This window comes from Sinohyriopsis cumingii, chromosome 15 (genome assembly GCF_028554795.1).
Source record: "Sinohyriopsis cumingii isolate HCF-2022 chromosome 15, ASM2855479v2, whole genome shotgun sequence".
Taxonomy (NCBI): Eukaryota; Metazoa; Mollusca; class Bivalvia; order Unionida; family Unionidae; genus Sinohyriopsis; species Sinohyriopsis cumingii.
In genome coordinates this window covers 20,409,141-20,417,082 of record NC_142975.1, presented here as the reverse complement: position 1 = coordinate 20,417,082, position 7,942 = coordinate 20,409,141, and positions in this window count along the sequence as shown.

Genomic DNA, 7,942 nt, shown 5'->3' with positions numbered 1-7,942 from the left:
CAAAGAATAATTTTAATAGTGCTATTAACTCATTCGGCCCCAGAGGTTTTTGCCTGAAATGTGCGTAGGAAAGACATTTGGGGGGCTATTTCTGAATACATCGGATGGTTATGGCTTCAACTGATGATCTGGTATACATGTAGTTACTATAAATAATGATAATGACTATCTTTTGGCATCTGATATCGGTATAGTACAGCTGATTAAGCATAAACAATTCACTCAAAACTTTATTCCATTTTCTTATTCCTCACATTGTTTATATCCTCCATAAAAAGGTTGACTTCAAAATAACCAAAATGGATGGCAAGATGTTGTACTGTTAACAACTGTTCAGCAATTGAAAAAAAATGCCCACTGTAATAGTGTATGCATATTCACTAATTTGAAATCAAATGTCTTTTAATATTTAAATATTGCTTTAGAAAATGTGATAATAATTTAGCATCAAAGATAACTAATAGTATCAATTTGCTGCAGTAATTTAAAGGAACTTGTGTAAATGTTTGCTTTGGTGAGTAAATACTAAAATAGGCTGGGTGAATATTACCATGGAAATAAAGTGTAGTAAAACAGTTAATAAATGAGCAATGTATTGTAAGGTACTAGTGCAAGTAGAGGGCACTGGACAATATGATACCTTGAGGAGGAGTCATTACATTAGAAAGGGTGCATCTGTCATTTTAAGATAACATAATTGTGTACAACTTCAATAACTAGTGAATTCCATGCATATCAATGAAGTAATCTAGGTTCTGAACTTCCAGATGCAGTAATGGCTTTTTTACTATGCTGATGAAATTTAATACGTTTCTTTTTTATGAAGATCTCTTACCTGTTTTGAGATAAAATTACCATAGAAAAGTCAAATATGTGAATATAGCTTCCACTGCCTGACAAATGTGTTAGTAAACCATTCAACTTTACAAGCAATTTATCTGTAACCCACCGTGTAATAACGATATTATCCATTGAAACAAACAAAAAATATATCTAACCAATTAATGTAAAACTGACGGTTGATTGGTTATGATCAGCTTATCATTAATTCTTTAACATCAACTAATTCCAACTAATTACTTTGTATCATTTAAATGATCTATTTAGAGGTTTTATCTGCTTTTTCCGGATTAAAAATGGGTGAACTAAAAATGTAATTTATTTATTGATCCTAAAATGTACATTTAAGACCTATGGTTGAGGGATCTGAACAGGTATTCACATTCATTGTGTCAGGAATTACCTTATTTTGTCTAGAACCATTAGTCAGTAGAATAGATTTTGGCTTGTTTGCCTCTCAAATGAATTTGGCAATTTTTCTAACATTGCCATTTATGAAAGAAGTAACTTTGCTCTGATCTTAGTTTTGAAATATATTTTTATGATGATGCTCTATCATTCTATTTGACCAATGATGATCTTTCATTCTATTTGACCAATGACGCTCTATCATTCTATTTGACCAATGACGATCTATCATTCTATTTGACCAATGATGATCTATAATTCTATCTGACCACTGATGATCTATCATTCTATTTGACCAGTATTACCAAACTAAAAACTAATTCTCAAAAGCACCTTTCCTAATTTGACAGTGAAACACTTTTAGTTTCGTTTTATTACAATTGTCTGCTAGGTGAATCCCATATTCATTCTAATATTGCCATCCAACTTTAATGTTTGTTGGGATGAAGGGGCATCACAGACAAAAAAGTGACCTCTTTTCACGACAGTCTAAATATTTTGAACAATTTTAGCAATAATTTTGATTATTGTTGTTACGTATGGATGCCAGATCTACCAGTACATTTTACAGCATCTTAACAGTGAACATGTACAAGTGTAAACTAAAACTGGTCCATGGCTTTAAGTATGATTATCACTATATAATTCCACCATGTCAACAGCCTTCCTGTACACCATATCTTACTATCCATGATGAATAGAAGGGCTTCTAGATTATGCAATACATTACTTATATAGGTCAGGGCTACCAGATCATACCTTTATACTGCATTGTAGTAATGTATTATGTAATAGATATACAGGTTGGGTCTACTTGATTGTAGTGTTGGGCAGTGCATAGTATTATGTAACATAAAGGTCAGGGCTACTAGATTATACTTGGCAATGGGCACTGAATAGTATTATGCAATACATGCACAGGGCAGGGCTACTAGATTATACCTGGTGTGGGGCATTGCATGGTATTATGTAATACATATAAAGGTCAGCACTACTAGATTATATCTGGTGTGGGGAGTGCATGGTATTATGTAATACATATACAGGTCAAGTTGTAAAACAATAAATATGCCCAATTTTTACAGTTTAATTAATTAAAGCAAGAAGCAAATTAAATGTTATAATTGTTCATTTATTAAAGATTTTCTCGGGTAAATTAGTGTTTGCAGGGCATAGATCAAATAGGAGAAGTATAGTGTCTGGCCAATATACTGTTGCAAATGTATCCAATGGGGATGGGGTATAAACTGTCAGTTTTTCAAAATATCAGTTGTGTGGGTACTTGTGTGCATGTGTGTGTTTTGGATTTTCAACATTGCTTTAACAATTTTTCAGTCATATAGCTACGATGTCTGCAATGTGGCAGTTTATAGTGATGCCTAGCACTTAGGGCATCATGCTGGCTGACTCTCTTTTTGGAGCAGTTTCCAAATCTCCTGGACTATGGAAATCGATAGGTGGCAACCTGATTATTCTTGGAGATTTCAACTTTCACTTTGACTGTCCCCGAAACTCAAATACATCAAAACTCATAGATTCCATTTTAGTTTTCAACCTCAAACAGTCAGTTAACCAACCCACCCATAAACATGGTCACATTTTAGACTGGATTATTCATAGACCTGATGATATCATTCTACGGTCCTCCCTGGTATCCCATGACCATCAAATCACCTCTGCATTATATGCCATCTGGACGTATCAGTCCCTAACCCTCCACCTTTATCTGCTACTAAGAGAAACCATCAATGTTGCTTGAGTGCTTAGATCCAGTATTGCCTTCACTAACTGATGTTATTAATACCTCTCTCTCATCTGGGGAATTCCCATCATTTTTCAAAACTGCCATTGTAAAGCCTCTGCTGAAGAAACCAACACTAGACCATAACGATTTAAAAAACTACCACCCAGTTTCTAATCTCCTATTCATATAAAAAATCTTAGAAAAGGTTGTTCTATCCCAGCTTGTATCTCATCTAAATTCAAATAGTCTTTTTAGCAATGTACAATCTGCATTTCGCCCTTGCCACAGTACTGAAACAACTCTTCTAAAAGTAGTTAATGACATTCTCTCTGCGTTGGATAGCGGAAAGATTACAGTCTTCACCCTCCTTGATTTGTCTGCAGCATTTGATACAATAGACCATGATATATTATTTCACCGTGTCCAGCATGTATTTGGCATGATGATACAGCCTTACTGTGGTTCAAGTCCTACTTGGTCAACAGGATACAAATTCTATCTGCAAATGGAATACACTCCAGCCCAGTTGATCTATCTTGTGGTGTTCCACAGGGGTCTGTTCTTGGACCTGTTCTCTTCATTCTGTACACTCAGTCACTCTCAAGTGTCATAGATCATCATCCAGTGTCTCACCAATTGTACGCTGATGATACCCAAATATACAAATCCAGCCACCCAACTGAAGTTGATGCTACTATCCAAGGTGTAGAGAGGTGCATTTCTGATGCGAAATCATGGATGACTTGTAACAAGCTGCAGATGAATGATGATAAAACTGAGGCCATTCACAACACAAAGACTTTCTCATTCACATCCTTTACCTTAAACAATAAATATCAGCAACGCCAACATTAAATTCACACAATCAGTACGAAACCTAGGTGTTACTCTGGACAGTACTCTCATATTGCACCAACATGTCATGAACATATGCAAGGCTGCATATCTTGAGCTGAGATGCATCAGCTCCATTCGCAAATATCTTTCAGTTGATGCCACTAAAACACAGGTGTGTTCATTAGTACTTTCAAGACTGGACTATTTTAACTCAATTCTGTTTGGTTCATCTCATTATCTGCTCCAGAAACTTCAAAAAGTTCAAAACACTGCTGCTCGGCTCATACTTAGAGTACCACGATCAGAGCACACCTCCCGGCTTCTCTGTACCCTACACTGGCTATCCATTCAATCCAGAATCAAACACAAAATTTGTTCTCTGTGCTACATTTCACTGTTGGACTCCAGTCCAACATACCTATCTGATCTCACCCATGTGTACACACCAGCAAGATACTTATGCTCCTCTTCTGACAATCGTATACTCATTATTCCCACTATGAAAACAAAGTCATATGGACAGCATTCTTTTGCATACCAGGGCCCAGCAATGTGGAATGAATTGCCCACTGAACTTAGACACAAAGACACAGTGATCACATTCAAGAGTACTCTCAAAACTCACTTATTTTGACTGCAAGAACAAACTTAAAGACCTAATAATGTTTCCTACCTGAAATATTCTCAGCATGTTTTTTATTTTTTAATGTTTTTCTAATTTCGTGTTGTTTGTTTTTGTAATAATATGATTATGTTTCTTATCTTATAGGTGTTGTCAAATGTTGTAAAGTGCTTAGAGCTTCTAAAGATTAGGCGCTATACAAAGTCCTCATTATTATTATTATTATGTAACATGATGTCCCACCCAGTCACATTATCCTGACACCAGGCCAACCAGTCCTACCGCTAACCTCTTAAAGCTGAGCACCAAGCGAGTCAGCTGTTAGTACCATTTTTGTAAGTCTTATGACTTGGCTGGGGATGAAAACCCACGACCTCCCACATCCGAGGCAGACGCTCTAACCACTAGGCCACCAGATTGGTCTGTGTGGGTACTTAAATTTGTGAATTGTACAAGGGGTCCAATTCTGTCAATATTATTAGTTTTTGGGGCCTTTAAATTCAAGGGTTATAGCAACCAAAAGTTGTGAAAATTGGTTTCCTACAAAACTAGTGAATTCATGTAGTAATGTCATTACTGTTTAGCCACAACCAGGTTGTGTAGATGCATCTTGATGCAGGTGTGAACATGCATGAAAAAAGAGGTTATAGAGACCTTTCTTGTCTAACAGTTTTAGTATTCCTTAGATTTTGGGACAAGAATTTAAAGTACAGTGCCCATGTCTACTAGAATTACAGTGGATGCCCATTTTGCATGTTCATATGTTGTTCATGGCCCTCTCACAATTTTATTTTGCCCTCAATATCACCTATTTCACCTACAGTAGTAAAAACTGGCACCTAGATGCTTGGGAATAGTAAATCGGTCCCCACCAAAACAAGGACACTTTACCTAATTTGCATGTTCTAGTGAATTTTGTATTTTAAGCTCTCTGTTATTACACCATCTTTTTAGTGGATACTGTTTCACATATATTCATGAAAACTGGCATGTACATTCATCTCTGCAAAACTAATTCGTCCATACCAAAACTTGGGTATGTGAGAAAGCTTGCCAGTAGCCTGTCGTGGGTCAGTGGTTCTTTCTGGGGTTTTCCCAGGTTCTTCCTCCACCATTAATACCAGCCGCCATGTATAGCCTAATGTGTGATGGAAAATGGCATTAAACCCCACAACAACAACAGCAACGTACCAAAACTAAGCCACTTTGTTTTTGTTCACATTTTGTTTTTGTTTTTTCAACTATGTATTTGTAGAACATTCAATATCTTGGACCATACTTCATCTGTGTGTGTGTTTTTGGATTTTTAATGTAGCTTTAACAATCTGAGTCATATTGCTTTGATGTCTGCAGTGAAGCAGTGTTTAGTGATGTCTAGCACTGGGGCATCGTTCTACAGACATCACATCATGTTCCACCCAGTCACATTATCCTGACACAAGGAGGACCAGTCCTAATACTAACCTCTTAATGCGGAGCACCAAGTGCGGCAGTTGCTAGTACCATTTTTATAGGTCTTTAGTGTGACTCTGCCGGGATTCGAACCCGCCACCTCCTGCATACGAGGCAGACAGTCTAATCACTTATACCACTGGAGCCAGTTTCTCAAAATTGTTTCCTCAGAATACGAGTTAACATTATCTTGTGGCACATTTATTGTTTTAGTTGCATGTGGAGATATGAGAAAGGATGAAAAGCAACTCTTTAATTTTAATCTTAATGATAATAATTTAATGCACAGGGAATATTTAGGTTTGAGACATGCCCATTCTTATCAAACAGCTCTTAAAAAATAACATAGTCTGATAACATTAATAAAGGTATTTGCTCTGTGTATGTTGACTGCAAATAAGGATTTAGTTTAGGCAGATCATACTATACTATACTGTGATAGGCAAATTATGAAACAGTAATGCTTATCTCTGAGACAAAAAGGAACATGTGATCTGACTAGTAATGCACCATACTTGATTTTAATGGTCATTATTTATATTCCAAGAACTTCCAATTAAATGCCAGGCAGGCAATTAAATGATTCTGATTAATGAGTGAATTATGTATGAGAGCAACCAGAATCTGAAAATTGAAATTCCAAGGTGCTGTATAATTATACATTAAATAGTGTCCATTTTCTGTAAATACAGCAAAACATTTGTTCTTTTTTTAACCAATAGTCTTGTTTGTCACAATTTTAAGCAAAAAGAGTCAGCACTGGATAGTTATGTTTACTTGCACTACGTCAGTCATAGGAACTAGAGGGACAGTGACTAAACCAAATTATGTGCCATTCAATTCGTAATATTCCTGTTCTGTTTATTCAGGATTATCAGTCAAGCACACCCAAGTGTCCCAGATGGATCAGTTTTAGGCCTTTTGGTTTTTCTCATTTCTTTAAATATCTTTCGCTTCTTACAAAAAAAGTGTTTGCTGATTGTATCACATTTTATACTACTGGTTCATCCATCAAGGTTCAATCTGATTCAAATGACGATTGTATCACATTATATAATACTGGTTCATCCATCAAGGTTCAATCTGATTCAAATGATGATTGTATCACATTATATACTATTGGTTCATCCATCAAGGTTCAGTCTGATTCAACGATGACTGTATCACATTATATACTACTGGTTCATCCATCAAGGTTCAATCTGATTCAAACGATGACTGTATCACATTATATACTATTGGTTCATCCATCAAGGTTCAATCTGATTCAATGATGATTGTATCACATTATATACTACTGGTTCATCCATCAAGGTTCAATCTGATTCAGATGATGATTGTATCACATTATATACTACTGGTTCATCCATCAAGGTTCAATCTGATTCAAATGATGATTGTATCACATTATATACTACTGGTTCATCCATCAAGGTTCAGTCTGATTCAATGATGATTGTATCACATTATATACTACTGGTTCATCCATCAAGGTTCAGTCTGATTCAATGATGATTGTATCACATTATATACTATTGGTTCATCCATCAAGGTTCAATCTGATTCAATGATGACTGTATCACATTATATACTACTGGTTCATCCATCAAGGTTCAATCTGATTCAATGATGATTGTATCACATTATATACTACTGGTTCATCCGTCAAGGTTCAATCTGATTCAATGAGGATTGTATCACATTATATACTATTGGTTCATCCATCAAGGTTCAATCTGATTCAAATGATGATTGTATCACATTATATACTATTGGTTCATCCATCAAGGTTCAATCTGATTCAATGATGATTGTATCACATTATATACTACTGGTTCATCCATCAAGGTTCAATCTGATTCAATGATGATTGTATCACATTATATACTACTGGTTCATCCATCAAGGTTCGGTCTGATTCAATGATGATTGTATCACATTATACACTACTGGTTCATCCATCAAGGTTCAATCTGATTCAAATGATGATCTTAATGTGTTGCATGAATAATAACATGAATTAGGAAAATTAAGTCTAT